Source organism: Sarcophilus harrisii, chromosome 2 (genome assembly GCF_902635505.1).
Source record: "Sarcophilus harrisii chromosome 2, mSarHar1.11, whole genome shotgun sequence".
Classification (NCBI taxonomy): Eukaryota; Metazoa; Chordata; class Mammalia; order Dasyuromorphia; family Dasyuridae; genus Sarcophilus; species Sarcophilus harrisii.
The window spans coordinates 222,529,229-222,546,006 of NC_045427.1; the positions used below are offsets into that span (position 1 = coordinate 222,529,229).

The 16,778-nt window shown below is 37.5% G+C and overlaps 1 protein-coding gene across 4 annotated transcripts in view; it reads left to right on the forward strand.

The window, feature by feature from the left end:
* Window positions 1-16,778, forward strand: part of EYA2 (EYA transcriptional coactivator and phosphatase 2) — a 234,134-nt gene that overhangs the window by 132,247 nt on the left and 85,109 nt on the right. The gene's annotated exons all lie outside the window — the stretch shown is intronic.

The following is a 16,778-nucleotide window of genomic DNA, read 5'->3' on the forward strand; positions in this document are numbered from 1 at the left end:
TAAGAAAATAAAAATGCTATTAAGGAATTAGGGGAACTGTCTGTGCACATAAAGAGGCAAGAATGAAGCTATGGAAAGGATGATCTCTGCATTTTGGCTATGTTCAAGTTCATCTGTAATTAGGTAGCTCTAAAAGTGAATTAAAGAAATGACATCCATACTCTTGAAATTTCTAGGATAATGGTGATGTGGCCAACTCTCTTTGGTATGAAAGACTACTCTTTCCCAGCACAAGAAGAAGGGAACCCATTTGACCAAAGAAATTACCAATCCTTTAGGTGATAGTGGTAAACCAGAGGCTAATTTGGGAAACTAATCTATTAGTAACAATGATGAGATAGGATCTGGAATGAAACCAACCTGATTCACCTCTTTTCAAGATGTAGGGAGGTTTCATAGAGCCAAGGCTAGACTCGATGATATCCCTCTCCCCAATTCCCTCTAGTTCAGTCTATTGACAAGAAAGTCCACCTTGAAGTCACAGAATCTAGTTCAAATCACAACTCTGCCCCTTACTAGCTGTGTGATCTTGGATATCCTATTTCACTTTTATGGCTTCAGTTCCCTCATTTGTACAATCAAAGGGTTGGGCTAGATGACCTGGATTCCCTTCTACTTCTAAATTCAATTAAATGAGCATTTATTATGTCCCTGCTATATGCACTAGACATTATAATAGGAATTAGAGACACAAAGACATAGTGAAAAATGGTCCCTGCCATAGCTTTGAAGTCTCCTACAAAAACGAATTCAAGTTCTTCCCTCTCCAGTTGATCATTCATACATCTGCCAAACTAATGTTCCTAAAGCACAAGCCTGACTCTGTCACAACCCTGCCCAAGAAATTTCAAAGGTTCCCTACTGCCTCCAGGAAAAAATACAGATTCCTCAGTTTGGGAACTTTAAGCCCCTGTGTGATCTGGCTGCAAACCTACCTTTATAGTCTTATTTCTTCCTTGACCCCCTCTCTCTTCACAATCTCCTTATTCTGGCAAAAATGGCTTACTGGTTCTTCTTTGAATTTAGCATTATGTAGCCCACCTCCAGTGCCCTTATATGAAGCTGCTCTTTGAATTCTTTTCCTTCCTCTCCCCATTCCCTTCACTTCCTCCTCTTCCTTTTTTCTCTCTCATCTACCCCTCCCTATATCCCTTTCTCTCTCCATCCTCTAGAATCCCTAGCTTATTTCAAGTCTCAGTTCATGTGGTATTTCTGCAACTACAATCATCAGTAGTCATTTCCTACTCAAATGGCCTTATATAGAAAAGATGGTTTATATGTTCTGTGTCTTGTTCTCATCCATTACTCTTACTAGAATAAAATATAAGCTTTTGAAGTGTAGGAGCCATTTTTCATTCTATCTTTGTAGCTCCAGTGTCTATTACAATGTCTGGTATATAGCAGACACATAACAAATGTTAATTTAATTGATTCATAAGTTTAGAAATAGAAAGAAATCCAGAGGTTATCTGAGTTGGACTCAACCCTCTAATTTTTCAGATGAGGGAACTGAGAACAGAAAATGGAAACCGTGTATCCAAGGTCACACAGTTAGTAAAAGAGCTGAGATTTGAACTCAGATTCTTTTGATCTGATTTGTATTTTCTTATCAGTGGGCTGAATTGGTGAGAAAATTGAGGAGTCATCTAGTTCAGTCTCTACCCACTCCATGAAACCTTTCTATTTTTTGACAAAGTGGCATCTACCGCCATCAAAAATTTTCAGTGACAAAACATGTAAGACATTCATTCTATTTTTATAATAAAAGTATCACACAAAAAAATAGCAAGATTCCATCATTCATTTTCTGTTGCTTCTAAGAAGAGGAAATAAGAATTGACTAAATTGTCCTCTGTCATAATCTTATAAACAAAAATTTAGATTGTAAAAGAAAATATACAGAAGATGGAAGCAAAACCAGGTTCCTAACAAAAGAGAATAACTAAAATGTGCCACAGTCTAATAAAAAAGGCTACTGGGAGAATTCTAAAAGAAGTCATAAAGAATATCTAGAAAGGAAGATGATGAATACCAAAAGCCTGCATGAATCTTCATCAAAAATTGGTCTTGTTAGACTAACTTTATTTCCATTTTAACAGGTTTACTACTCTGATAGATGAGAGGAATGATTTAGATAACAGTTCATATAGATTTTAACAAAACTTACTAAATAGTATTTCATATTATTCTTGTGGAGAAAATAGAGAGGTGTGGAGTATACAACAAGATGATTAAATGGAATTAGAATGCATTAAATGGTTGCATTCTGAGTATTCATCCATGATTCAATGTCATAGAGTACCCCACCCTTCAGATCTGTGCTTAAACCCATGTTATTTAATATTTTTATGAGTTACATGAATAAAGGCATAGATAGCATTAAAGTCTCATATGATGCTAAGCTCAGATTTAAAAACAATTGGGTAACAGAGTTGACACCTAGGAAGAATTTGATAAGCTAGACCATTGGGCTAAACCTGATAAGATGAAATTCAATTGGGATAAATATAAATTCTTATACTTATATTCACAAAATCAGTCTTAGAGAACAAGGGGAGATTGAGAGAAAGGCATGGTTAAACAACTTTTGTCTGGAGAGAAAAAAAAAAAGATTTAGAGGTCTTAGTAAATTGCAAGCTCAACATGTCGGGGAGAGACAGCGGCCAAAAGAGCTCTAGTAATCTTGTGATGCTGCATTAAGAGAAGTGTAGCTTCTAAGACTACAGATAATCCTTGTGTATTTTCCCCTCGTACCATCTCATCTGAAAAATTGACATCTGTTCTGGACATTATAATTTAAGAAGAATATGAATAAACTGGCAAGTGTTCAGAGGAGGGTTTCTAGGGTGATAAAAGACCTTGAAAGAATTGGAGATGTTTAGCCTGGAGAAGAAAAGATTAAGGAGAAGACTTGATGACTTTCCTCAAATATTTGAAGGGCTTTCTGTGAAGGAAGAAATAGACTTGTTCTGCTTGGTTCCAGAGGACAAAAACAGGAGCATTTATAGAGAAACCACTTTAGGCTTGAGATCAGAAAACTTCCTGCCAGTCATAGCTTTTCACAAGTGGAATGGACTTCCTGGAATGGTGGGCTTCTCCTCCATGGAGACCAGCAAGTGTTGGATAGATGATTGCTAGTTGGGTACCATTGTTGTGAGGATTCTTTTGGGTATGGCTTAGACTACTGTGGTCCCTTTTAACTCTCAAAATTCTGCAATTTCTTTTGCTACTCCTCATTCCATCTCCTCTTTCTTTTGCCTATATTCTTGACCATTCTGTTTCCCCATCAAATGCAAGTTTCTAGCATCTTTTGGCTTAGCCTTATTTTTCTTATTCTGGAGCCAGGCATCAGTGATGAACTCACAAGTGTTCCTTTTGAAGCTTAGCAATACAGTGTCTTGGTCCTGCTAGCTGATACCCATTTCCCTCTCATTTTCCCAATAGTTTTATATATTGTTAACACATACCATGTCTCACTGGCTGTGAAGTTTTGTATTTTACTTAGTGTTGGAATGAAAGAGTTAAGGGATGAGAGACATAAGAACTGAGGGATCCTGAAGAAAGAGTTTTTGACTTACACCAACGAAGTTTGGGATTTTTTTTTTTTAATCAATAGGTCTAATAATCCCAGATTTTGTGATTTCTTTTGCCTACTTTTTTACAATTTCATGATGTTGATTCCCTTACAGGTGGTTACTTTAGAATTATACAGTGTTAGAACTGAAACTATTTAGTGGTATATGGAAGAGTAAATGAAATACTTTCTTAAGAGAAAGGGAGTAGTACTCTCTCATTGGAGTTCTTCAAATAGAGGCTGGATGGCCACCTGGGATATTGTAATAGAGATTCTTGTTCAGGTATTGTTGCAGTAGATAACCTCAGAGCTCCCTTCACATTTGGAGGTTCTTTGGCTATATGTTGTATAACTGGGTGGGAGGGGATAGAAGGAGGGAAAAAGGAAGTGGCAAAATTAGAGAGTGGTTGGATGGTATAGTGGAGAGAGCCCTGACTTTGGAGTCCAGAAGACCTGATCTTGCACCTGTTAGCTGTGCACCTCTGGGCATGTCCTTAATCAATTTTAGCCTTAGCTTCCTCACTTATAAAATGGGAATTTTCTCATCTATTTTATCTCTTAGCCTCAGTTTCAACTATATAAATATATTGATGGCAATTACCTCACAGGGTTGTTGTATGAATCAAATGAGATCATCTAAAGTGTTTTGCAAATGTAAAGTGTCATGTATTTTCCAGCCAAGATGGTTACCTGCGCAGATGCAGATAATCAAACCGCATATATATCTACTCAACCAGAGCAAATAATAATTAAGAAATCCATTGAGAAATCAGTGACTTTTTTCACTCCAGAAGTGCTCAAAAAGAATCAGAACTCACAGACTATAGAAAAGGGGACTGCCACCACAACCAAACAAGTCCAGTGTGACTAGAGAAGATCCAGAGGCATGTAGCCTATGTTCAGAAGAATCAAGAGCAGAAGGTTTTCCCCAGAAAGTCCCGGGGATTGTGGGATGGGAGTGGAGGTGATATCAGGAATTCAGAGCAGGGAGCTCAGAAGCCACCATTTGTGTCAGATTCTAATACAGCATAGTCAGGTGGTAAAGGGGCTTTAGTATTTCTAGCATTGTGCCGGGATTCTGTGAAGGCCCTTGACTACCAATGGCAGTTTAAGAAGATAGTTTTGTCTAATTCAGGAAATGTTAAATAAGCATATATAAAAGTGAGGTCCTCTTCTGGGACTTGAAAACATAAGGTTAGAATTGAAGCCACTTACATTCCACTGTGGGAGAGGGAGATAAAATATGCACCCAAATGAGTAAATACAAAGTAGCTTCAGGAGGGAGAGGCAAAAGAAAAGGACTTGTAAAGACGTGTCACTTGAGCAAAACCTTAAAAGAAGCTAAATTCTAAAAAGTACAGTGAAAAGGGAGAACTTTTCCTAGGGGAGTGATCCATACAGTCCAATGAGGCAATCAACAGTCACTTATAATTGACCCTGGCACTGTGTGCCAGTTACCTTGCTAGGATCTAGGATACTTGTAAAGACTGATTTCAAGTAGCTTTGAAGAGAGTCAGTACTGTTCTCGTGGAGAGATGGTGCTTAAATTGAGCTTTTGAGAAAGCTATTCTAAATAGAATTGAGGAGAGAACATATTCTAGGCATGGGGGACAGCCTTTGTAAAGACATGGAAGTGGGAAATGGAGAATGTTGTATGTATAGGAAAAGTTGATTGGAATGCTATCTGAATTCAGACACTCATTCACTATGTGACTTAGGCCACTTGTTTGCCTTAATTCATGGGAGAAAGTTATGGAAAATCACTCTAGTATCTTTACCGAGATAATCTCATTTGGAATCATAAAGGGTAAGATACAACTGCATAGCAACAATATGAAATAAATGTAGTATTTGTATTTTATACTCTTAGTCATTGGGAGTCCTTCCTTTTTAAGCAATGGAATTACATATTTTAGCAAGGTTATTTTGACAGCTATTTGGAGGATGGATTGGAGTGGTAAAAAACTTGAAAAAGGGAAACTTATTTGGAAGCTCTTACAACAGCCCAAGTGGGAGGCCATTAGGACCTGAATTGAGTTGGTCATGTGAGCAGAGAGAAGGGGATGGATATCAGAAATGTCTCGAAGGAAGAATCAGTAGGACTTAACAGATGACTGAATATAATGAGTTAAGGGAAATGTGAAGAACTTAGGATGGTTTTAAGGTTCTGTACCTGAGTGAGCAAAAGGATGCCAAGTGCTCTCAGTGGAACTAGGGAATTGAGGGAAGGAGAGGGAGAAAAGATTATGACCTTTGTTTTGGACATACCAAGTATGAGATACCAATGGGATAACCAAGTAGAAATGTCTAGCCAAAAACTGGAAATTTGAGATCAGAATTCAAGAGAGAGACGAGCAAGATAATTAAATCTGGGAGTCATTTGCATTGTGATAATAATTGAATGCATTGGATCTTATGTGATCACTAGAAAAGGGTGTATAGAGAGAGAAAAGAAAAGATGCCAGGACAAAAGCCCTGGGTAAACACCTCCTTTAGGGGTAAGACATGGGGAACAACACAACGACAAAAGTTAAGACAGAAGTGAGCATCTAGAAGGTACATGATCAAGAAAAATGAGGTCTGAAAAAAACAATCACAGCAAACAGTAGAAAGCAATTTCAGTCAAGTCATTAGGTCAGAAACTATTGCAGAAGGCTGAGAAGTGAGGGAGAAATGACGAAGTGGGGGCAGTTAGGACAGATTATACTAGACTTTTGACTATGAAAGGAAAGAGAGAGAAGATGAAAACCTGAAGTGATTATGGGACAATTTGTGTGTGTGTGTGTGTGTGTGTGTGTTTAAGATGAAAGAAACCTCCCACTGATTTGGATGAAGATAGGGCTAAGAAAACTTACTTAGGTTGTTTTGTGGTAAAGAGAAACAAAGAGCCAATAAAATAGGAAGATAATGAATGGAGGGAGAAATGTTAATGACGGAAGAGGAAAGCTACCAGAGGATTTAAGATCAAGGGTACAATTAGAGGAGTTGGGCTTATCATGGATAAAAATCCTATCTGTGCCAGAAATAGAACAAAGGAAGAGTGAATGGAAGGTGACATCAGGGGCTTCAAAGTATAGGGTAAAAAGAAAGGGAGAACCTCATGATGGAGAGCATATTTGCTCAGTAAAGAAGATGTTTATATTCTCTTGTAAGTATGATTTTTAGGAAGCTTAAAGAGAAAAAAGCTCTGAAATATTTGCTATGTAGAGTACAATAAAGTATTCTCCAGAGAAAAGGAAAGGATTGCCATGAATAAGTGAGAATCAACTTGAGGTTTTTATTACTGAGTCATTTTTCAGTTGTGTCTGATTCTTCATTGACCCCATTTGGGGTTTCTTGGCAGAAATACTGGAGTGATTTGCCATTTCCATTTCTAGCTTGTTTCACAGATGAGGAGAAATTGATTCACCCACAGTCACACAATTAATGAGTGTCTGAGGCTAGATTTGAACCCATGAGCTTGAGTCTTCCCGATTCCAAACCAAGTGCTTTATCTACTGTGCCACTTAGATGCTTCCAACTTGAAGTTAGAGGAAGGATCAATTTGTAGTAGACCCAGTCAGAATGTGCTATGCGTCCTATAGCAGTTTTCCACAAAATGAAAATGGGTGTACAAGGAGAGGTTGTTTAGAATCATTTTAGAGTTGGGATCTGGCAAACCAAGAAAAGTGATAGAACGAGGAGACAAGGCTAGACATAGGGATTGTTCCTGAGATTTCATTGTTATTGGGGACTCTCAGATGAAGAAATGCCCTCTCCCAATACAGATTATCACATGCCCTAATGTTTATAGTCTTAGATTATAGCCTAAGATATCAAAAGGTCAAGTGATATAGTGTCAGTATTTGTCAGACTTGAATACAAATCTTCCTGATTTCAAAGCCAGCTCTGTTTACTTCAACATGCCAGTATTTTATTAAAGTGACACCTTGGGGTCAAGACTACAAATGGAAAAAAGTAAACCTAGAGTAAGGAAAATGGACTGAGAGAGGGTGTGTATATATGTGTATACACATACATATGTGTGTGTGCATTTTGTGTGTACATATGTGTGTGGAGAGAGAAAGAAACTTTGAACTGATTGTCCTCTATACCTGGAATGCCCTCTTTCCTTCCCCCTTATAAAGTCCTTCTCTTCCCTTCAGATATATTCTAGGCACTGTCTTCTGAATGAATTCTTTTTTGATTTCCTCCTAATTGCTTGTGCCTTCCCAGCTCGACTACTTTTCATTTATTCACTTTGTATGTGTTTATTAATTTTATTTACATATATGTGTGTACATATGTGTAATATACACATATACTATATATAATATTTTATGTGTGCACATACATATGTATGCATATAAAACACATGCATAATATGCATGCACACATACACCCACACACTCGAATCCTCTATTAAAATATAAGCCTTTCTGAGTTGAGATTGTTTTATTCTCTGAATTTGGCCCCGACTACTTCTGCTGGGAAAATAGAGGCTCTCTTGAAGCCTCCCTCTCCTCTCCTACTTGATATCTCAAAACCTCTAGATGTCCTGTCCCATTCTTTCTTCCTTTGCTGCCTTCTTCCATCAAAAGTGTGATTATCCATGTGGACAAATGAGATAGAGGCAAAGTGCAAGCCATGGGAATCAAAGGGACAGAGAAACTAAAAGGCCAAGGGTTTGAGAAAATAAATGTGTATAAGTGTATGTATGCTTGTGTTGTGTTATGTTTGTATGTGTATATGTGTGTTTAGAAATTCACAAGGAGAGATGTGATTGGGATTGAGGTGGAGAAGAAGCCTGTGATCCAGGTGCTAATAACTTTTTGAGAAAGGAAAGACAATGAACCTGTCAAAATAACTGCAACCAGGCTATGGACTAATAGATCCAGATACATGCAGTGAGACACTAGTGAGTGAGAGCCATAGAAGGAAGAACCAGAAGTGGGAGTGAGGAGTAAAGAGTATGTGAATGTTCCTCAGCCTGGTCTTACATAGGAGGGACATGACTGGAAGGGCATCCCATACCAAAGAGGGACCCAGACTCTCTGTTCTTGGTCTCCATTGTACATGTGACTATTCATCTGGGAATGTACATGTAGAATATGCCTGTGACCCTGCATGGCAGAACAATGTTTATATAGTTCAGTGTATCTGAAATGGCTCTTCCTAGCATTCAGATTGTTTTATTACCAATTAAATGTTCATTAAGCTACCTGTGAATGAGGCTATTGTGACATTTAGCAGTTGATGTGATTAAAGGCAGATGTCTCCCAGGCTTGTCTATGGAGAAGATTTGGGAGACTTATTTTGTGTTTCTGATGTTAGAAGCATGAATCTGAGGCAAATTAGGTAGCACAGCCCTCCCAAAAGTACTGCCACATCACATGGTTAGTGATATGCTTATAGTACAGCTCTATGAGCATCTCAAGGCTGAGGTTCAGAATGGTGATAAGGAATTTTCTTTGTAGCTCTGCTTCATGTCCCTGTATAATTCACTTATCTTCTCTGTTCATCACATCCCTCCTGAAACTGGGGAGTGATAAATAATTCCCATGTGTATAATGTTTAAGTTTTTTTCTGTTCTTTTTCTCACTACCTCTAGGTCAGATAAGGAAGCTGGTGCTCCCAAATCTTGATAATTTGCCATGAGGGCAAATATCTGAGATGGAATTTGAGCCCAGTTCTCCTGTAGTCTCTCCAAAATAATTATTCTGCCTATCTACTTATTTACTACGATAAATCTTGATTATCACAATAAGGTAAGAGTAAGATGAAAAGAAAGCATTCTAAATGAAGAAGATTTCTGAAAAAGATTGTTCAAAAGAGACATCACAGTATAATGGAAAGGGCACTGAATTGGAAATTAGCATACTTGAATTCTAGTCCTACCTCTGCTCAGGCCCTATGTCATTTGTTGTTGAGTCCTTTCAGTCATGTTTATTGGTGATCCCATTTGGGGAGTTCTTGACCAACGCACGGAAGTGGTTTGCTATTTCCTTCTCCAGGTCATTTGACCATTTGAGGAAATGGAGGCAAAGAGAGTTAACTGCCTTGCCCAGAATCACACAGCTAGTAAATGTCTAAGGACAGATTTGAATTCAGGTTTTCCTGAGTCTGTGCCATTTAGCTGTTCAAGTCATCCTATGAACTTAGACAAAATCAGTACTCCTCTCTGAACGTTAGTTTGTCTGTTGAATGAGTGGATTGGTCTAAATACACTCTCAGTTCTCTCCCAGATAGGAAAAATTCTATGAAATCTATTATTATGCCAGCAGACTTCCCTCCTTCTATCTGTCAACTAAACATATTCACTATGTTACAGCTTTCTTTTGTGTATTATTGTAAGTTCCTTGAAGACAGGGTTTGTTGCATTCTCTTAGTTCAATCTCCATCATTTTAGCCTAGTTCCTAACATTTAATAAATGTTTATTGCATTGAATTATATTGTTAACCCTCAAATCACTTGAACATTATAAACTCAAGCAAAATCAACCAGCAGTTGTTTGTTGTATGTCTACTGTGAGCCCAACACTGTAAATAATTGTGCTGGAGTATGATCAAAAGATTGCTGAATTTGAACTTTAAAGACCTGAGTTTTTAATCCTGACTTTGCTTCCATGTCTAACCTGGAAAGTCATTTTATCTTAATTTACCTCAGTTAACTCATTTGCAGAGTTGAAAGAATAATACATAGCTTTCCTCTCTCGAAGAGTAGTTGTTCAGAGAGCATTTTGTAAATGATAAAGCAGTGCATAAATGTCAATTGTTATTATTTATTATTATAATTGTTTATGGAATGAATGAGGAAAATTGATGTAAGTCATCCCAAAGCCAAACAGATGATCTTAAAAGTGTTTTCTCTTTCAGATTCCCTGTGAAACTTCTTTCCCTCTGTTAAACACATATAATCAAAAGGAGTTTATTGTTTTCCATTCTATTTTGTGAAGTTGTGTTCATCAAAAGTTTCAGTTGTACTAGTAAAGGCCATTTTGGGTTTTGATGGAACCTGTTGTTGTTGTTCTCAAAGAGGACCAATGACATCAGGCAGGTACTGTCTTGACATACTCATGGATTGGATTTAAGTGACGCAGAACTGTGCAAAGTCATCAGCCTCACTCTCTCCTCCAGTCATTGGGGTCCAGTGGTAAACATAGGTCAAGATGACAAGATGGCTCCTGGTAGTGAGAGACCTTGGCCTTTTTAAGCTAAGATCTTTCCCAGGTCTCAGCTTTTTTGAGGCAACACCCATTCAGTGATTTGAGGGATAAGAAATGAGGGAAAAAATGGCCTCTTTTACCTACTCAAGAAAAGGGGGGGTGTGGATCAATCTGGGAAGGGAAGATGTGCTTCAGGGTTTCTGGTCAGAACAGAAAAAAATTGTTATTTACATTCACTCTGAGCCTACAAAATCCAAACAATGACCAACTGAGCCTTTGACTGTGACCTGTTTATTATTGCCCAATCAACAAGAGTCAGAGTGATTTAGGTTTAAGGAATGGTCAGGTAGCTCCATTTGAATCCCAATGGGCTTTATCAAAGCCTGGTTATTCAGAGCGCTATTTCAAGAAATTTATATTCTTTTTGGCAGAGCATCCATAAGTAAGGTTATGCTTCCCCATGTGGATGAAGAAAGGAAAAGAGGGAGGGAATAGGGTTGCCCAACTGAAATTGGCCAGTTGGGGGTCCCCAGTGAGGCAGTTGCTATTACTCACATGTTGTTGTTCTTTCTTCCTTCTCACAGAGGACCAATGATATCAGGAAGGTGGCTTGCAAGTGAATTGGATTTAAATGAGGAAGGGCTGTGCAAATTCATCAGCCTTCCTCTCCAGAGTCTTCTGGATCCAGTGGCAAGACATAGGTCAGGATAATTGAATTTGATAGAGGAAAGAGGAATTGAATAAGCATTTATCAAGCATCTACTATGTGCCAGAACTGTGCTAAGTACTTTTACAAATATTGTCCCATTTGATCCTAGATATAATCCTGTGAAGTAGTGCTATTATTATCATCCCCCAATAATAGTTGAGGAGACTTATTTAGCATCACACAGCTAATAAATGTCTGAGACTAGATTTGAACTCAAGTCTTCTTGATTTTTTTTAAGGTCCAGCTCTATATCTACTACACCACCTAGCTTCCAGGCCTCCGGAAAGTATCCCAAAATGTTTCATGCTTACTGCTACTATATTATACTTCTTGGAAAGGGGAAAGGCTGGCCACAAAGGCTGTGAATACGGCAGTTACCAGTATTAAAGGGAAGCATGAATCCAGAGGATTAATAAACACTTCTTTCCCTTGCCTCCCCCACCTAATCCCTGACTCAGCCACCTTCTCTTAAGTATTTACAAAGTGAAGAAAAAGCAGGAAAAAAAGAAACCAAGTCATATAATCCTGGCAAAGAATTGGGGCATATTCTGTTGCAAGAAACTTTTAAAGCCAAGTTTCCCAGAAAGGAAAGTTACTTCCTTAGAGCTTGCCTGCTCGTTTGCTTTTTTTTTTTTTTTTTTTTTTTTTAAATATAGATATTTTTTGAGCTGTTTAATCCACCATGTAGAATCTGGTCTTGAATTTGCTAGGAGACTGTGAAGTTGCCCTCTATGATTACACAGCTGGTACAAAGTTCACTGTGAGTTCATTCCAATATTGCAGGTTCTTCGTCTTTTATGTAATTATCTCTAATCGTTTGGAAAACAGGAAGACATAGTATCATGTGCAAGAATCGGCGCAATAAACATGTTCTCTTCCCAATTTACACATAGAGTGTCCCCCCGGGGGACCCCGGCCCCCTCCTGACAGCTTTAATAAAAGATGATGGATCTTTTCAAACTGACAGTGTAGAAGGATCGAAAATTCCCATCCGTATTGTTTTCAGCGTCAGTATACAAGAGCCGTATGTGTTCTCAGAAAGTTGTTAGTATTTGCCTGTAAGCAATGGGGCTCTATTATTTTTCCCTCTGTTTAGAAAAGACTTTTTCAGGATTCTACCTAACCTATTTAGTATTAAATTGCTAAATTGCATACAAAGGGAAAACAGATTTAGAAGGAACAAAAAGGAGATAGGACTTGAAGGGGCAAGAAATGTTTACCCAACTACAAGTCCAATTCTGCTATTTCAAGGAAGCTTTGACACTTGTGTAGCTCTAAACCAGGCCTCATAGAGCAGACGACGGAGGCAGAAGGGGAGAGCAAGATCTGTGAGAGAGAACGAGATCTTAACTTGTCCAAAACTTTAAACTGTTACATTACTTTTCTAATTGGTGTTCAAAGAGGAAGTCTGTGAATTCATCATAGAATTTTCTAACTGCAAGGAAATACCTTAGAATATAGATTAATGACAATAGAAGGATCCTGAGAGACTGTCTTGTCTTGCCTCCTTATTTTATAAATAAGAAAGCTGAGGATCAGTCAGCAATTGAGTTTCTGTCATTCAGTCTGTTAGGACCCAGAGTGTGATTTTTGTTTGTTTTTAGGATCTAAGGAATTGGTTTCTCTAATACCAGCCCTCTGAGTCTCCAGCGCCTTTTGTGTATCCTGCCCATCATAAGGGGGATAGAAACATAGATGGAGATGAAGAGGGTTGCCAGTATTTGGTATTCCAGAAAAGTCCTCAAAGCAGTGGTCTGACCTCTCTCAAAAAAATTCTTAAAAGGCCACATGTGGTGGCAAATTAGTTCTGGGGTTGTCTCCTCTGTCCCCACCCCCTTGTTTGTCTTTGGCACGAGATATATTTCTCACTGCATGTGCTTTGTGACTGCACTTGGCTAACTGAAGTTTGTTCAGCTGTCCATTCCCCAACTAATCCAGCGTCTTAAAATAAAAACAAACAAGAGGATACTTTGGAGAAAGGATACCAAGTGAAGACACTGAGGATTATTTGTTTCTAAACCCTGGCTAAGCAGCTCTAAATAGAACCGGTCCTTTTCTTTCTTTTAGAAAGAAAATGAATCTAGTAAAGGGAAAAAAGAGTCATTGAAACAGATAAGGCATGTTCATATCTGCATCTCTTCCCTTTGGGTCCCTGACCCAAGGAAACAAGATGGGGAAGATCTCTGCTTTGTCAAAAAAAAAAAGGTGGGGGGGGGAGCAACTAGTTTCCATAGTGACTAGGCTAGAGCCAGCCAACTTTGAACTGAAGGGACTGGCACATTCCTTCTAGCCAACATGCCTGGGCAACCCACAGAGTGTAGTATGGTCCCCCAGCATGCTTTGTTACAATGGAAGAATTCTGTGGGTTGTCCCCAACTCGAAGTGCTCATTCCAGGAAGTAGGAGAGGAGTCAGTGTCATGTTCAGGGCTCCTGTTTGAGCCCTAGGAAGATTACCTGTGGATGGAGCTTCTATTCCTGAAGAATCTTCTGACTTGAATGGGATGTGTAGCCACCATCAGATACTTGCCTAGAAATATAGGTACCTTCTTACCACATTTTTTTAATCTTTTGGCCATATCCTTCCTGATGGGAAAAGTTAACGGGAATCCTACTGATTTGATGATGATTAAAATAATAATAGTAACACTGAAAAGACCCAAGGATGGGAATAAAGAGATCTGTGTTGTGATACTGCCTTTCTCGCTGATCCCCTGTGTGACCTGAGACAAGATCTTTCCCTTCTCTTTGTCTTAGTTTCTCCATCTATAAAATGAGAGGGTTGTATGTGATGATTTCTAATGTATATTCTATGAGTATCTTATAATTTCATATCAATAAATATTTGTTCAGGTAGCTATTCAGTGAATATTATTGAATGCCTGGTTTTGGAATCAGAAGGATCATCTTTATGAGTTTAAGTCTGACCTCAGAAACTTACTGGTTGTGTGACTGGGCAAGTCACTTAACCCTACTTGCATCATTTCCTCATCTGTAAAATGAGCTGGAAAAGGAAATGGGAAATCATTTCAGTATCTTAGCCAAGAAAACCTCACATGGGATCATGAACTGAACTGAACACAAGTGAACAAAACAAATATTCATTTGAGATTATAGATTTCCAGAGGACAAGGATAATTTGCTTATTTTGTATCTTGCCTGCGGCAAGGGGACACAACAAGTATCTCATAAATACTTGTCTAGGGTTTGTAAAGTTAGCCCTTTGACAACCACAGACAGGAAAATCACTATTGATTAGAGAAATGCAAATTAAAACAACTCTGAGGTACTATCTCACACCTCTCAGATTGGCTGAGATGACAGGAAAAGATAATGATAAATGTTGGAGGGGATGTGGGAAAATTGGAACATTGATGCATTGTTGGTGGTGTGAAATAATCCAGCCGTTCTGGAGAGCAATTTGAAACTATGTCCAAAAGGTTATAAAATTGTGCATACCCTTTGACCCAGCAGTGCCATTGCTGAGTCTATATCCCAAGAAAATCATAAAGGAGGGAAAGGACCTACAATGTGCAAAAAAAAAATGTAGCAGTTCTTTTTGTGGTCACAAATAATTGGAAAATAAATAGATGTTCATCAATTGGAATGACTGAATAAGTTGTGGTATATGTAGATAATGGAATATTACTGTGTTTATAAAAAATGATAAACAAACTGATTTTAGCAAGGCCTGAAAAGATTTACATAAACTTTTATTAAGCAAACAAGCAGAACTAGAAATACATTGTACACAATAACAAGAAGACTGTGTAATGATAAACTATGAAAGACTTTTCTTCTTAGCAATTCAGTGATCCAAGGCAATCCTAATAGACTTTGGATAGAAAATGCCATCTGCATTGGGGGGGAGAGGGAGGGAACTATGGAGATTGAATGTAAATCAACATATGCTAAGTTAACTTTTCTCTCGCAATATGATTCATAAAGCAATGTGTATTTAAAATAAATAAATAAAAAGATAAAGGAAAACAGCTAGCCAATAAAAATCTTCGCAGAAACTTTTCTCTTATGAAGATTTTATTTCCAAGAATTGTAAGGAAGTGATTATAATTTATAAGAATAATAGTCATTCCCCAATTGACAAATGGTCAAAGGACATGAACAGGCAACTCTGAAGAGAAGAAAATCCATTTTCATATGTAAAATTTTTTATATTGCTAATTATTTTAGAAATGCACATTAAAGCATGGAAAAGAAGAGAGGAAGAGAAGGGAAAAAGAAAGGAAAGAAAAAGTAGTTCCACTCACATCCATTAAATTGGCAAAATGGACAAAAAAGGAAAATGACATGTTGGAGGGGTTATGAAAAATAACCATATTAATACACTGTTGGTAGAGCTGTGAATTGATACAACTATTCTGGGATGAAATTTGGAACTCCACACCAAAAGTTACTAAACTATACATATATTTTGACCTAGCTATACCAATATGAGATCAAAGAAAGAGCAAAGGGTCCTATATATACAAAAATATAGCTTTTGTAATAGTGAAAAACAAGATACTAAGGAGGTACATCAATGGAGGAATGGCTGAACAAATTATGATATATGAATATAATGGAATAATATTATTGTAATAAATGATGAAAAAGTGGTTTCAGAGAAACCTAGGGATAACTAGTATGAACTGATACAAATAGTGAACTGAGTAGAACCAGAAGAATAATTTATACTGTAACAACATTATTTTTTAAAAATCACAATTTTGAAAGACAACACAATAATTAGTCATGATTATAGAGAACTGATAATAAAGAATGCTGTCTAACTGGCAGAGGTGATAAGCTTATATGTAGAATGAGATATATTTTTGGACATGGCCAATATGGAAATTTGTACTATTTCACCATACATACCGTTACAAAGATTTTGTGTTTTTTTTTTTCCTAGTAGGGGAAACTGGAAAAAAAAAAGTTTGAAAATAGAAAAAATAATTTTTAAAAGCATCATCCAGAAAATAGAAAAGGAGAGGAGAAAATGGGCATTTTAGGAGAATGAGAGGAATGCATCATCACTAGTATTCATGAATTTTTTTAATCTAGAGGAGCCACTAAAAAGAATTTATGAGATGAATAGATTACTTACTATGTAAGTAAAAATAAGATTACTTATTATGGCCGGGTATTTCTAGGTAATGGGTACCCAAAGATTTAAAAAAAAAAAAAAAGAAAGAAACTGTTGTTACCCTCAAGAAGCTAATCTTCTCACAAGTGAGCACTTACTTATTCTATGCTTAAAGACCTTAAATGATAAAGGACCGGATACTTCTCAAAGCAATACATTCTACTCTTTGATAACTAGATCTCTTCCCTATGACAGCCCTTCCCCGC